At 37.9% G+C, this 14478-nt stretch overlaps 1 protein-coding gene across 2 annotated transcripts in view; it reads right to left on the minus strand.

Moving 5' to 3' along the window:
- The window catches only part of Sema6d (semaphorin 6D), a 579921-nt gene that overhangs the window by 351968 nt on the left and 213475 nt on the right, over positions 1-14478 (minus strand). For both annotated transcript variants that reach the window (XM_078049659.1, XM_078049658.1), the window contains exon 2: positions 9450-9529. The gene's annotated coding sequence lies outside the window, so the exon portion shown is untranslated. The remainder of the gene's footprint in view (positions 1-9449; positions 9530-14478) is intronic.

A 14478-nucleotide genomic window follows, 5' to 3' on the forward strand; every position in this document is an offset into this window, starting at 1 on the left:
GCACTATCAAAAGCAAAGAGGTAACTAACAAATGGATTATTTTAACTCTTCAGTATGGAGTTCAGTATGGAGTGCTCTTTGACCACTTTTCTGTCTTTGCAATTCCTAAATGTTTCTGCCTGTGTGCTCAGGAAAATAGGTTAAGAAATAAAATTGCATACTATGATATGACATATATATATAATTATATAAAAACAAAGGGTTTCCTTTTATTAATTGATAGATCTGGAAAGGACAGACAAATGCTATTTCACTTCTTGGTGGTTGCACATACCGTGGACATTGGTAAAGGTTTGGTTTATGAAAACTTTATACCTTCAACTAACATTCAGATTCCCATCAGCTCATCTTCTCAACCCCATGAACATTTAGTTTTGGACATACATGCCATTTGTACCTTTTCTTCAGATCCTCCTTAAGAGAGGTCCGAATAGCATCTCATTCCCAACTATGAAGCTAACCTAATATAGCAATCACTCATTGTTGTACAAAGACAACAGAAGGCAAAAATACTGAGACAAAAAGAGCAAATGGTTGAGAAGGCCAGAAAAACAAACTATAAGACATGAAAACTAATCCACAACCTGAAGCCAAAACCGAAAAGTAGATGATAAACAAAAATTAAGAGTGTGTATTTACTGAGCATCTACTATTTATAAGTGCTGAGCATTTGCAAATGATTAGCCTGGTTAAACACAGCAACCCTCTGATAAGAAAACAGAAGAGGATACAGCACATGGGTAACTTCCTCGACATTGTATAGCTGGTAAATAGCAGAGTCAGAATTTAAATACCAGCCCTTTGATGTCACATCCCATGCTCTTACCTCTATATCACACTGTCTCTGAAACAGCAGGTGGTGGGAAGCCTATTAAGGGAGATTGAGGAGTACAACAAGATTGAATCTTGTCTTTGGATGGGGATAGGGAAATAACCAGGTGTAGAGGAGAGAATGAATAATGAATAATTTCAACTGTTAAGAAAAGTTCATTCATCTAAATCATGTGTTCTTTGCTGATTCATAGCATTCACTTACCAGAAAAAGTACAAAAATATTACATCTTAAAATCCTTGCAGTATCTCTGCATTGTAAGAGAAGAAAAGGAATGGCAATTTTAAGGTTCAAAATAATCCCTGTAGTACTGATGATCTGTGCCACTAATTGTGATCCTGATTCTATTCATATCAGTTTCATATGTGTGGGTGTGTATATATATTTTTTCTTTTTCCTCAGAGAACTAAATAGCTGCCCCTAAAGCCAGAAGCAGAAAGCAGCTTTACAATTTCAGAGATAGTGGGCTTGAGGCTTTTGACTTAACCACAGCTTGCATTTTCGTCTCACAGAGTGACCGACCATAGGTAATGTGTTCAACACCTCTATGAATATTATGAATACCATCCCTTCCAAAACAATGTCAGTTTTAGAAGTGTCTCACATGGAATGAGGAGAGGTCAAGGGTCATTTATGATGCAGCTGCAGTTCTCAATTCAGTTCTGCAAAGGCAGAAGGTCAGACTGAAGAGAAGAGTCACTCGAGTTTGCAAAGCACACACCTTCACCTAGTCCAGAATCCACAAAATGGAAGATGAGCACGAGAATGCACACACCAAAAGAACACAGTCCTTCTAGAGAGAAGTGGAGAAGGTGGGCTGTGGGAAGTGATATATTCACTCATTGGATCAAGGAATGACATGGTTTACCGCAGAAAACTGGGGAGAGGAGGATTTACAAACAGGTTGGTGAGAGAGAACTGGTACAAAGATCATGAAAAAAATGTCATGAATTGCAATAATAGGTCTCACAGTTGGGTCTCTAGGTGAGGAGTCAGATATGGTATGTTCTGTAGATAAACAAAGTTGAAGGGTTCTGTGGGTAAAGGGGAACCACTGGGCTCAATAATGGTGAATTTGGAAGGAGCGGACTGTTCAGTATAAGACCACAAGCTGGAGGCCACTGTCGCCTCAGGTGTGTTCTGAGCCACAGCACCCTTTCAAAGACAAGGTCTGCTCAGCAACATCAAATGGCCACCGCAGAACCCTCCAAATCCTGGATAGGTCTGCCTCCCACCCCAGCCATTGCACATAACTCTCCTTCCCCTCCATACTCCGCCTCACCACACCACTTGCTCCAGAGAAGGCCAGCTTTATTGGCTTCTGCCACTTAATGGCCACATTAGCCCAGGACTTCCAGGTCATCTCTTCTCACCTCTTCCCCAAACCCCACATGGCTTCATTCACTCCTGTTTTGATCTTGGCCCCCTACCTCCTGAAAACCTTTCACTGAACTCTCTGGGGTTTACAATCACCAGTAAATCGGCCCATTTTCAGCTTCCTTTGGAAACTTCCCTTTTTAACCTTTTCGCACTAGTTGAACCCATGTTTCCCATGTAACACTGATTCCAGTGAAGCTCTTTCAACAAGTAGTGCTTACTGTCCTTGATTCTTCTTCCAAGGAGCCTGAAAGGATGGTGGGTATCTAGCTTGCCCTTCATTAACACCTCCAGACTCTCCCGCTTACCATCTTAACAGAAAGGGAAGTGACACCTGGTGTGGGCATTTATTCTTCCCAGATAAAACCTCAGTTTTCTCTTCCATGCCATCGTGCTACACTCAGCCCGTACCCCTGTCAGTACTTTTCCAGTGCATTCCTCCTCCACTCATTAGAGATTTTAGCACTTGGGTCATAATCACTCTCTAAAACTTCTCTGATTTGGCTGTTTTTACTTGTAACGGCATGATTCTTGACAACATCCTGTCTCCTAGGTTCCTGGTGTTCATCTCTTCCAGAGATTCTATCAGCCGCCCTTCTGGAGTCACTCACATCCAGAAGGTCATACCTTTGACCTTGTGGTCATCAATAACTGCAGCCTCTAAAAAAATCTCAACTTCAAATATTACTTTCTCTGATCATGACTTCCTATTTCCTCTGATGGCTCCCACTAACACCTAATTCCTGCAATTCTATACCCCCCAAAGGACCTGAAATCTATTTTCTCTTTGTCCCTGTGATATAGCTGTCCCATAATATCCTCTTTTCCCACTTTTTCCAGCTTAAATTCCACATCTCACCATTATAATTTTAACTTAGCTCTGCTTCTTTTTATTTTTGTGAAGTCACAGCCCTCTTTAAGTCCACTCAGGGGACCACTCAGCGCCTGTACTCATGCAGCCTAAGGTGCCTGATATCTGATAATCCAAAGGGAATTCTCATGCACATTTGCCTACCTATTCACACCTGTCCTCTTCCTAAAGACTCGTTGTTCTTCATCTTCTTAGTCAAGGTCAGTCTTTCCACCTAGAAAAAGATCCCCACCCTCTCTCTCTGTAGAATTATTGGAGCTGCCCCTCCTGAGTATCTACCCACTTGTGTGTTCTTTGCCTGCACCACGTGTCACCTCCCTTTCCGCCATGATCTCAATATTTTATGTCCCCCCCCAAATTCATATATTGAGATCCTACCCCCCAAGGTGATGGCTTTTAGTGGTGTAGCCTTCGGGAGCTGATTAGCTCAAGAGGGTGGAATGGGATTAGTGTCCAATTCCACGGAGCTTCCTTGCCATGCCCAAGATCTTGAAGACACTGAGAAGACTGTCTAGGAACCATGAAGAGGGCCCTCACAAGACAATGATTGTTCTAGTGTCTTGATCTTGCACTCTACAGCTCCTAGAATATGAGAAATAGATTTCTGTTTTTGTAAGCCACATAGTTTATAATATTTAATTATAGCAGTCCCACCAGACCAGGACACACTCAGTTTGGCAGCCAAACTGATCCTTGTAAGAATGGAAGTCAGATAAACTATGCCACTCCTTTATTCAAAACCTCCCAATGCCTTCTAATCTCACTGCAAAGGCCCTACATGATCTGGCTGCACATTGCTTCTCTAACCCTATCTCCTACCATATCTCCCTCCTTCATACAGATCCAACTTGACTGGCTCCCTTGCTTTTATTTCAAATACACCAGGTACCTTTCTTGTCTTAGGACCTTTTCACTTATTCTCTCTGCCTAGAACAATCTTTTCACAGATATCTGCCTGGCTTGTCCCTTCATTTCCTTCAAGTCTTTCTTTAGAAGGTACCTACTTATAAAATCTTTATGAGTCCATCCGATAAAAAATCCAACCTTCCCTCTGACATTTCATATTTCCTTCCCTAATTTTGTCCTTTGGACTCATCTCTATATAAACTATACACAGGTACATAAGATATATATTTCGGATACTTTTATCTTGTCCATCATCCATCTTCTCCACTAAAAGGGCTTTTTTTTTATCTATTTAGTTTACTTCAATATCCCAAGTACAGAAAATAATACTTAGCAACACCTAGTCGATGATTAATAAATATTTGTTCACTGAGTGAATCAACAAAAACTAGATGTATTAATGATTAGGGAAAGAGAAAACAAAAAGTTATAAATGCCTTTCACATAGAAAATTAATACTTAGAGATAGCTATTTTTATAATGAGGTCTCCTCTTTATAAAATCAAGATTTCAGAGGAATCCAAAGATACAGCAATTGTCCTGGTGGTGCTAGGACAATATGGGAGTATGGTTCATTGAGCAACACAGAAACACTAAGAAACAAAGCAAACCCTTGAACAATTCTAGAATTATTATGTGTAATCTTAACAGTAATGGTCATTCCATAAGGAAATTAGTATTTGGTCTAATTGGCATACCTTCTCATGTAATCTCTAAAAGTTTCACTTTTGATGATATCTCCCTTCTACTTTATTAGACAGTCCCCACCCACCCACAGACACACACACACACACACACACACACACACACACACACACACACACATACACACACATACACACACAGACAGAGGCTGGAAAGGTGAAGTACATAACCAAGGGATGGGAAATCAGAGCATGTCTTTCTGTCTGATGTCAGGATGAAGTCACAATGCGCCCAAAACAATTTATGTTTCTCAGCTTCCTTCACCCTCTATATGGCAAGAGAAATAAATTTTACATTGTAAAGCTCTTACAAAATGTTTTCCAGAATCATATTTTTGCTTTTACAGTGCATTTTATAATGCCTTTAAATATTTAATTAGAATTTTTGCAGATGGTTGATAAGACAACAGACATTATTAAAATCTTTTTCCCCCTTCCCCCTCAATTTTGCAGAATACTCAGTGCTGTAAAGATTGCTTTTTATCAGAGGCTCCCAATCGCCCCAATTTTCCATAAGTCACTGTTCTCTAATGACATTTTGTCAGATGCAAAACTTGAAAATAAAAGAAGAAAATTCACTTTTGACTTTATTACACCAAAAATGTCTGAGTGATAGATGGGACTGTTGCAGATACAGTGGTTCCCTCGTTCCTATTGTTAGTCATGGGTTATTTTGATCAGTTGCAAAATAAGTGTGGGTGACTAGAATAGAAAATACTTGCTGTTTTCTGAAGCTTCAGTAAAATGCTGATGAAAATGGTTGAGATTTTAGAGACCCTACTCAAATTTCTGTCAGCTTCTATCATTCATGATCCTGTTCCTGGGAAGGGTCCTAAGGAGTTCTGCATTATATCTCACACCCAATTTTGCTTCAGGGAGAAACCAAGTTGGAGACCAATGATTGTAAAGAGAAATTTCCTTTTCAGTTGGGAATACTGTAAATTTCAAAAAAGCACCCAGATCAGTCAGATTCTGAGAAAACTGTTTCACTGGGTTGTTAGTTGTGTGATCTGCTGTGATGACTTCAAACTAATTTTCTGGCTAATTGGGTCAGTTATAATCACATGGAAATCTGTATGAAGTATTTTAGGACAACATTTCTCATACTTAACTTTATTCTTATCTTAATTCTCTTTGATTGTTCTCCCAGATGCATTTCTTTGTGACTCAAAGGTTTAAGTTGGATTGTACTGTGAGTACAGAATGAAAGATCACCAGATTTTTAGAGACCATCAGTAATTTTTTCTCTTGGGAGAATAAGTTTGTAGAAATAAGGGTGATTTTTAATAGTAATAGAAAATACAAATGATGCTTCCATGAGTCTGCAGGTCCTGGGGCTGGGAAAGGGAAGATGATTGTGCACATAGGTAAGTATCTTCCCAATGGTGACCTTTGTATAGTATACACATTTTACCCCTAAAAAAAAAAAAGTAAGTAGATGCTACTCATGGTTGGTATTCATATGTCAGCCAATTTCTCTGACCCACATCCATTATGTTAACGTGCTTCTCTAGCACTCTGGATAAAATTTTGGACCACTATGCTTAACTTCATCCATTATTCATAGTCCTTGATTGCTTCTAACATTAGTACATGAACTGGGAGGTCTGGAAGATTTTCAATGTTATGTGTAATAGTGGGAATTTCCTGTTTATTATTTAGGTTACATTTTCTAACAATTACGGCTTTATTCTTTAAGGACATGCCATCAACAATTCTTAATAGGTGCAAAGACCACAGTGTTTTCAAGAAAATGGTATTTTTTGACCCAAGACATTTCCCCCAAATTCATATTGATTGTCTACAACGTTCGTAATGAAACGGAGTCAGAGAGTAAACTCAGGGCTATGGGGGTGTATTTGTCTTACAGATCAAACACTTAAAGCAGGATTTATGGAAGCACAGGGCTGTGGGTCAATAGCTGAAAAAAAAAAAAAAAGCCCTGAATTGTAAACAAGCAAAGGACTTTCTGAGGTGTGAAGGAGAAGAGAAAGGTGACCGGAGTTAGTAGGAAAGGTTAGGATCAGGGAAATAAGTGCAGTCTGGTCGAGGAAAAAGTCTATGTCAGAAAAGAATCCCGGGGAAAGAGATCTGAGCAAGGAGAGATCCAACTCAAGGATCAACCAGGAGGCCCCTCCTCGCTGTCTTGCTGACAAGGCTGCATTGCACACATTTCTTCTGTTTTCTCCCTGCTCTTCTTTTGCAGTAATTCTAGAACACTGCAGTTGGGATCAGTGCAGCATAAACACCAGGGACAAGTTTAGATACAAACCAGGGACAGTTACAATAAGTAACTTCTGTTGCTATCATAATTGAATAAGAAAATCCAAATATATTAGATCTCAGAGCAACTGCAAACCTTCGTTCAATGTGAAGACATAGACCAGATCAACGACAATGCTTTTTAGGCATACTATTCAAATCAGACAAGTCATATTAATGAGAAATAAACTTTCTAGCCAGGCTAGCTCCTATGTAGTGATTTTAAATTTCTCAGAGTGTTTATCATTTATAACTTTTATCTCTGGGTAAGATTACAGAGGAGTGGAATGAGTATTAAACTGTTTATAAACTAACATTGAAGGCCCAACAGTTAGAAGACATTCAAAATCTCAGAGGCAAAAGAAGTAAAAACTTCTCCAGCTAAATCAGCGATGGTTTTAGGATTAGGACAGAGACTCCTTGACTCCTAATTCAGTGCCCTGGCACTCCACTCCACGTCCATGCACTCCTTCACCAACAAGCTTGTGTGGTAGGCAGTGTTCTGTGAGTAGGACAGAATCCAGTGTTGCCGTTCCTCTTCTACAGAGATGAGGAACTCCAGGCTGCATCCAAGTAAACCTCTCACTTCCTAAGTGATGCAAACGACTTTAGCTTGATATACTGAGTTTCTTTGGTAGAGCTTTACTCTTGGTAACAAAAAGCATTATTTGAGATAGATATAGATTATATGAGCTATTGTATGCTATCACTTCCGTGGTCCCAAAATGAGTCATGGATCACTTCCACATAGGTTTATGATTTCATTAAAATCAATTGCATGCATGTTTCTCTTCCATTTTATCTTTCTTCCTTACATTGCTCAGCCTTTAAGATTTTAAAAATCCCTATTTAGTTGAATTCTGGCCCTTCTGATACCTGGGCTTTAAATACTAATTAGAATATTCTCTTAAATTCCATGTGTATATGAGGAAACCATGATTTATGTACGGGAACTAGGGTTTGGTGATAGTTCTTAGAAATTGCATCTAAGTCATAAAATGAAATGTGAAATTCAAGTGCAAAGTTATTTAATTTTCAGGAGGAATATAATATTCAGATTAAAGAAACTGTAATGGTACATTCGTTCAGTTTTATACATATAGAAATGTGAAGTTGTATTGTCAGTTCCAAGTATCAGTTTAAGTGATGCATCTTCTGAGCTATTTCACAATTATTCTTCCATTGTTCCCTAAACAGAGATTGAGTATACAAACTAAAAGTTACTGCAATAATATAACTGAATAAAGGAGCAAGGAAATTTGAGAATAATATACTTAGAAGACTAAATATGAATGGTGAATTGCCAAAATACATCTTTCAAAAATTCATTGATTTTAGGCCATATCCAGTATATAAGAATAGAAAATCAGATAGCTGAAAGTCATGTGTTGTCCAATGAACATGAACCTGCTATAGGCCACTTGAAAATGGGGACTCAAAAACACAGAAAAATATATTGAAATGGTAGCCCTCAGAGAACTTCATGTGTTAAATACAGCCTCACTCTATGAAGATCTGGCTCAACTTCAACTGAAAAATGGAATGGGCATCAATTCTGAACTTAATCTATTAAGTTCAACAATGCAGGGAACAAAGAATCCACTGGAGTCCAGATGATCTTGTTTGACTGCTCAATCACATCATGGTGCAATTTCTACATTACATTGGAAACATGTCCAGATACCGTGCTTCCTTCCATAAAAGATGTGAATGTTTAACTATTACTATTTCCAACATTGTAACTTGGCCTCAGATCTGTGTATGTGTGTGTGCACTGGTGCATAAACACACACATACATACATACAGAGGAGTGAAAGGCTTTTCAAAATGATCTTCCAATAACATGATTTGCCATCTATCTCCAATATCTTTACCATTTTAACTCTCTTTTCAAGTAATGGCACACAGATGTGCCTCTATTGGCAGGAAGCATCCAATGTGGGGTGCATGCCATCAGTATCAGATATTCTTCATTTTATGCAATCACTTAATTAACTACAGATTTGGGATTTTTAGAGTTGAATCGTGTGATCCATGTTAAGGGCATGAGAACCTCCTACAGAATTGAAAGCCATTACTTTTCTGTTTTTTTATCCCCATTGATCTTAAGCTTTGTGTTCTCCCGTACTCTGATAGTAGTATCTGTTATGAATGGAAACAGTTTCATTGTCCAAAGTTAAAACCATTTCCCCCACTTGGTTCAACTCTGAAGAAATAAAGAAATCTAAATAGTATTTAGTTTCCCTATTTTTGCCCATTGAAAAATACTATATCTAATATTTTATGAATTACAGATTTTCTCTTATATTTACTATAGTTCTGGAATATAATTGAATATATATTGTAGATATATGTATATATACACACACATATATATAAAATATACTTGTGTTATTAAAAATATTATAAATAAACAATTTAGTTTTTACATCTAGTGCAAAAAGGCAGAACCCGGTAATTTTTAATGCTCTTTATTTTTATATCTTTAAAGCTTACCACTGCAAGAAATGTGAAAATCCTTAAATTGCTGGCCTCAGTGTTCCCATGTCGACTGGCATATGTTCAGGTTGGAGATCCTGCCAAAAGTCAAAGGAAAACATTCATGAGACAGAGCTTGATGGATGATTATTTTAATCCTGTATGTCCAGCACTGCTGGCAAGCTTGGTTTATGAATGCCTGCTGCTATTTTAATGATAAGACCTCTTACACACAGCTGAATGCAGGTACCAATGGATTTTTTTCCCCCTGCCCTAACTAAGAGACTGATTATTGATCTCCATTTGAATGTTCCTTTTAAGAACAGGCCATTCAAGAATACAAGGAGAAAAAGTAATGGTACATGCCTAGTTAGTTTTAATAAGCTCCAATAGGGACACACGTCTCTGTGGGGGAAAAAAGGGGTAGCCAGTCTGATTTTAATGACACACATGCTGACTTGGCTGAAAAATCTTTGGGAATGCTATGTGCACCGGTTTGGTAAGTGAGAGCAACTGGATCTTGGATCCCAAGGACACTCCTCACACCACACAAAGGAAGCTTCCAAATTCTCTCTATTGCTCTTGGGATGAAGCTTTGAAAGCAGGAGTGCACTGATATTGCTCTGACCACAGTACTGCAGTAGAAGGATCTAAACCCAGAAGCTGCTATAAAGACACAAGGGATGTGAGCCCATGGAGCACTTGAAATTGGAAACCTGAAGACAGGAGGGCAAAAAGTAACCGCATTTCTATCATGAGAAGCTCGTAAAACTAGAAAAGCTTTAGGTTAGAAAGGAAGTTCTTTGGGTAAAACTTTGCAGACTCTGGAATTTGGATACACTTTGAGGGTTTAGGTCATTCACTGGTTGGAAGTGCATGAGATATGTATTCCCAATGCATCTTAGTAACTCAGTAGTTTGGTCCAAAGTAGTATGTGTGAATTTATTTATTTTTCCATGCTGGGTATTGCACCCAGGGGATGTAACCACCGAGCTGCATCTCTAGCCCAAGCTACACAATATCTTGACATGTCCTTTGAATTAATCTTATGGAGGAGAAACTGAGATCTAGAGAGCTTAAGATAAGGTAGTTACTTTGAGAAATCAAAGATTGAACCTAGAATTTTAATTCATATATCAATTCACTCTTGGTTCTAAAGCACAATAAGTTTTTGAAGATCTCTTCCCAGCTCACACTTTTATTCATTGACCAAGGGAGCATTTCAGGCAGAATTTTCCTTCTTGGCTGGGATAAGGGTAGGATGTGTCCTTTGGGGTTCTCTCCCAGATTTTCTCAGGGAGAGAACATATGCCCAGGTCCCCAGAGAATTGTGCTCCCACACTCACAGCTGTACAACAGGCAAGAAAAAAGCTATGTACACACTTAAAAAAAAATCAACATTTGCAAAAATGCTCTGGGGTGTCTTCAGGAAGTGTTCCAGGAAATTTGCTAATATAAAAATACCACTAAGTTCTCTATTCCTGGATCACATTCCACACTCAGACATTAATATTTGAGGAGCATCACTGATCCTCATTTATTCATCAAAGTTCAACATTCAGCAAGTACACCTGGCAAACAAAACAGACTGAGTCCTTGCTCTCACGCAGATGACTGTCCAGTGGGAAAGCAAGGCCTCCTCCAAGGTCTGCTGCCTTCCTGCCTAAGTGCACTGGGAGCTTAGGAGAGACCCAGCTCCCCATGAGACATGCTCCTGCTTCCTTTGAGTGGTCCTCTTTCAAGTTTGCAAATGTAGCTCTGGAGAAATTCTGTCTTCTTGGCATACATCAGTTTATCCAAATCACTTTTGTTAAGTCTGACAATGCATCAGAATATATGTCCTTCCTCATTCTGCCAATACTTATTTGCTTATTAAAATCTTACTCATCAATAACACCCAGATCAAATTTCCCCTTCTTAATCTCACAGCACTATTTAATCCCACTTACATAAGAACAGAAAGAAAAACTTTTCCTCTCTTGAAGCTATCCAAGTGGAGGCATTTTACACATTCACTAGTGTACAAGATTATAAATCATTTAGTTTAACCTTATTTTAGAGATAAGAAAAAAAGTGATCTATAAAAGAAGTCAAAGAGTAATTGTTAATAGTTGCAAAGCAAAGGGAAGAAAGAAGAGAACACATTTTTATTTAGCTTTTGTTCTGTGCTATGCTCTTTATAAGATATTTTAACTATATTATTTCCTCTAATTTTTAAAAGATCCTGCTTAGTAGATATTTCATTATCCCTCATTTACAGATGCAGTAAGCAAGTCTCAGAGAGGATAAGGACCTTAAACCAGGACAAACAGCTGCCGGTGGTAGCTGGAAAGAGTTGTTGAAATTTACTGAGAAAGAGGATTTGGGCAGCCCCAATGATCAGGAGCAGGTCCCTGACAACTTGGTCAAGAGCCCAATCTACTCCTTACCTGTAAGACCTACCCTCCCTCCCCTACTAAGATAGGGAGGAGGAAGGAAGTCTTGACCATCTCTGTGGGAAAGAAAGCCTTGAAGACTGGAAGTCTCTAAGTACCTGGGCTTTGGATTGGAGATCTAGCAGTTGGGCTTTGTCAATCATGTTAAATCTTTAAGCCCCCGGAATGATAGCCACCCAGTATTTGCAGAAAGTAAACACCTGCAGATTCCTAACTTATACACACCACTTTCACAGGAACAGGAGCATCTCCCTGTCCTTATCAGCAAATACTGTCCACCTTATACATAGATAAGGTATCTAGAAGTTTTTCCACTAAGAAGATAGACAGGACAGGAATTGGATTCTAGGAATGAATGAATCTGCTCCTTTGCTGATCAGAAACACTTCTATACCTACTTCAAATAAACTTTTATCAAATATTCTTGTAACAACAATAGCTTAAACACTTCCAAGCTAATGATTAGAAGCATACTTTGTGGTTATTTGGAATTTTAATCTGCACAAAAACTATATAAAGTGAATAGGTTGATACAGACTTTTTAGAAGTAATAATTTCTTTTTTAATTCTTTCCCACATTTTTATTGGTACATTATAATTGTTCACAATGGTGGGATTCATCACTACCTATTTGTATATGCACACAATATAACAGTGTAATTTGGCCAATATTCCCTCTTTTTCTCCCTTTTTCCCTACTGCTGGTCAATTTCCTCTACTGATCTGCCTTCCATTTTCATGAGATCCTGACCTTTCTTTTTCCCTGTCTAGCTCCCTCATACAAACATACAACCTCGACTTTATAATTTTGGCTAATTTCGCTTAACATAATGTTCTCAAGTTCCATCTATCTTCCTGCAGATGATATAATTTCATTCTTCTTTATGACTGCAAAAGACTCCATCAAATATATACCACATTTTCTTTATCCATTCATTCATTGATGGGCACCTATACTGGTTTGGTATTTTGGCTACTGTGAATTGAGCTGCTATAAATGTGGGTATGTATATATTGCTAAGTATAATAATTTTAATTCTTTAGGATAAATACTAAGGAGTGGTATACCTGGATCATCTGGTGGTACCATTTCTAATATTTTGAGGAACCTCCATACTGATTTCCATAAAAGTACAGTATAGTTTTTTTTAAACTAACAGTTATATTTATATTTTTTATTTTTTCCAGAAATAATGATATACGGCTGACAAATATAAATTATACATACTTAGAAAGTATAATGTAATATTATGATATAAAATTGTCTCTAGGTATCTATGGGAGATTGGTTTCAGCATCCCCCACAGATACCAAAATCTGCAGATGCTCAAGTCTCTTATATCTAATGACATAGTATTTTCATATATACTACACACCTCCTCCTTTTTGCTTGAAATCATCTCCAAAATACTTTTATAATATCTAATGCAGTGAAATTGTTATGAAAATAGTATTATACTGTATTGTTTATGGAGAAATGACAAGAAAAAATTCTGTACATGTTTAGTATTTAGAATGGTTAGGACTATTTGTGCAATTATTTTCAATTCTTGGTTGGTTGTACTCATGGGTGGAGAACATATGGATACTGAGGGCCCATTGTATATTGTTAAGTGATCACCACAATTAAGAAAATTAACACATCCATCACTTCATGTGGAGTTACCTTTGTGTGACTGTATGATGTGAGAACACATGCCATCTATACTGTTAGGACATTTCCAGTGTACAGTATGTTCTAATTAACTAGAGTCACCACGCTGCTTCTTAGGTCTTCAATATGGATTCATCTTATAACTGTTTGTACTCTCTGACTAACATCTCTCCCTTTCTCTCACCTTCCAGACGCTGGTAACCACCATTTCCTGTTACTATTGATATATGTCATGAATATCAGGTCCTCATTCCCCAGTGTTGAAGATTAAAAACCTGAGAAATGCTGAGGCTGATGTAGAAAGCAAATTTTATTTAAGAGACAAAAGAAAGACAGGAGGGGTGGGGGAGAGAGAGAGAGAATATAATATGAAAATCATCTGGAGAGGCTGGGATCCAAAGCTGGTGCCCATGGGAGTTGGGGTGTCTTACCTCTTTATACATTTTAGATTTTCTTTCTTCTCATGCCCCTTCCTCCTCTTACCTCTTGTATATGACCAAAAGGCAGGAAAAGACCCATCAAGGTAGTAAGTGTGTGTGTTAGAAAGTGTAATCCTTCTCCTCCCCTGGGGGTGTTAGCAACAGGTTAATGGGGCAATGTTATCTACCCATCTCCTTTTGTTTGTCCTTTGCCCCTGTCTCACTATGAATTTGACCTTTTTAGATTCTTCTTAAATGTGAGATCATGTAGTATTTATCTTTCCATTCTTGACTTTTTTCACTCAACATTCATCCTCAACATTCATCCATGTTGTTACACATGGCAGGATTTTCTTGTATTTTTAAGACTGAGTAATATTCATGTATATATTATATGAATATGTGAGTGTGGGGGGGGTGTATAAAATAAAAGTATACATACTCTACATTTTCTTTTTCCATTTATTGGCCAAAGGATTCTGATTCAGACTTAAAAATAAGAAAAGTAAAGATAAACAAAGTGTTCAAAATAATGTGTA

This window comes from Ictidomys tridecemlineatus, chromosome 5 (assembly GCF_052094955.1).
Source record: "Ictidomys tridecemlineatus isolate mIctTri1 chromosome 5, mIctTri1.hap1, whole genome shotgun sequence".
Classification (NCBI taxonomy): domain Eukaryota; kingdom Metazoa; phylum Chordata; class Mammalia; order Rodentia; family Sciuridae; genus Ictidomys; species Ictidomys tridecemlineatus.